The sequence below is a fragment of the Phalacrocorax aristotelis genome, chromosome 20 (assembly GCF_949628215.1).
Source record: "Phalacrocorax aristotelis chromosome 20, bGulAri2.1, whole genome shotgun sequence".
NCBI lineage: Eukaryota > Metazoa > Chordata > Aves > Suliformes > Phalacrocoracidae > Phalacrocorax > Phalacrocorax aristotelis.
This window is the reverse complement of record NC_134295.1, coordinates 350,516-352,861: the sequence shown is the minus strand read 5'-3', so window position 1 is coordinate 352,861 and position 2,346 is coordinate 350,516.

Here is a 2,346-nt window from a genome sequence, read left to right as displayed (position 1 = left end):
CGCCCGGAGGAGCCGCGGGAGGGGCGGGGCCGGGCCATGAGGGAGGGGGCGGGGCGGGGCGGAGGGGGCGGGGCGGGGCGGGGCCGGGCCGGGCCGCTCGGGCGGCGGCCCTGTGTCAGCCGCTCCCGGACGGCGCGGGGCTGCTCCGCCGCCCCGGGGACTCCGCTCGGAGAGGGCGGGGCGGGCAGCAGCGGGAGCGCGGGAGGCGGCCGCCCGGCTGGAGCCCCGGTGAGAGCCCCGTAGGACCCGGCCCAGGCTGGGAAGGCGGCGCGCGAGGGGGCCTGGCCAGGAGAGTCCCCGAGGTAGCCCCGGTGGCCGCGGCGCCCCCTCGGCGCCCTGACGAGCTGGAGGCGGCGGCAGGCGAGGGGGAGGCTGCTTCTCCTTGCATAGACCCCTCTCCATGCTCAGGTGCAGGGACGGATGTCATGCAAATTCCCTCCCCTAACTATTGCATCACTCAGTCTCTGGAGTATGAAAGTGTATTAACCTTTTTAATATATACATTAGTTCACTGCAACGTGGTGAGGTAATGGGATTTTACTGGAGGCTTTGGTATTGTTCATGCTTAAGCAAAACAAACTAAAGGACAGCCCAGCCCTTGAAATAAGGGCTTTGCTTCTTGGAGTCTTAGAGCTGTCCATGAAGGATAAAGGTTACCCCTAGACAACCCCTGAAACCCTCCCAGCATCATCTGGAGATAAGTAACTCCAGCACAACTGACTCCAGGGATGTCTGGGCCAACAGACGAGCAGCAAGAGTGCTGCAGAAATACAGTTGCTTTGTGAAGTTCTACTATGATTAGTAATTGGTGCTGTGGGTGTTAGTGACTAGTCAAATCGTGTTGTACTAGAACATTTGAGGGGTGTAAAAAGCCTGTGTAAAACTGCATTTGGGGTGCCCTGACTGGGCTGGGTCACCTCACGAGCATGGATAAGTATTTACCCCTGTAATTCTCTACTTTCCGTCCTGATCCCTCCTCAGGTGGCACAGGATGTTTGCAAATTTTCACTGCACTGAACTGTGGTGCAGAGCAAGGCACAGTTCCCGGCTCTCCAGAAACCCAACTGTAGCTGTGGTCACAACAAATTTAACTACTTCTCTGGAGGCTGGCCAGGGCTGCAAGGCTGGGGCAAAGGCTGTTGAGGGGCAGAGCATAAGCAAGGCTAGATGAACAGCAATCCTTCCAAACGGAAAGACCCTTCAGGAGTTCTGTCCTACCCGTGCAGCCATTCTGGCACTCCACCTTCCAGTCTGACTCAGCAAAAGGGGGTTGCACGGGTACCCAGAGGCAGCGGGAGACCAGGGCCTCCTCAGTGATGTGCAGTACAGGCAGGAAGGAGTTTGTCTCCACCTGACTCCAACCATGAGGACACAGCTTGACCAAGGTGGAAGGGGACACCGAGAAGATGTTTTGTGGGCCTCCCAGTACAAGAGACACATAGAGCTACTTGAGTGAGTCCAGTGAAAGGCCGTGAAGATGATGAAGGGACAGGAGCATCTTTCATATGAGGAAAGGCTGAGAGAGCTGCGACTCTTCAGCCTGCAGAAGAGAAGGCTCAGGGGAACCTTATCAATGTGTGAGAGAATGGAGCAAGGGAGCCAGACTTCTCAGCAGTGCCCGCTGGCAGGACCAGAGACCATGGGCACAAATTAAGAAACATGAAATTCCATCTGAACACAAGAGAACATTTTTTTTACTGTGAGAGTGGTCAAACACTGGGACAGGTTGTCCAGAGAGGTTGTGGAGATATTCCATCTGTGGAGATACTCAAAAGCCATCTGCACGTGGTTCTAGGCAACCTGCTCTTGCAGATTCTCCCTGAGCAGCAGGTTGGGGCGAGGGAGATGGTCTCGAGAGGGCTCTGCCAGCCTATACGATATTGTGACCGCATGTGAGAACGTGTGCCCGTTCTCATGGGTCTGGCAGATGAACTCCAGAGGGAAGGGCTGCCTTACTCCCTTCTGCATCAACTAAATCCATCACCACAGGGCTAACCAGATGTCCCGGTTTCAGCTGGGATAGAGTTAATTTTCTTCATCGTAACCAGTATGGGGCTGTGTTTTGGATTTGTGCTGGAAACTGTGGTGATAATGTGAAGATGTTTTAGTTGTTGCTAAGTAGTGCTTATACTAGTCAAGGAGTTTCTCAGCTTCCCGTGCTCTGCCAGGGGCACAAGGAGCTGGGAGGGGACACAGCCGGGACAGTGACCCCAACCGACCCTAGGCTGTCCCACAGCACACGGCCTCGTGCCCAGCACATGGAGCTGGGGGAGGAGGAGGAAGGGGGGACGTTGGCAGGGATGGTGTTTCCCTTCCCCAGTCACTGTTAGGCGAGATGGAGCCCTG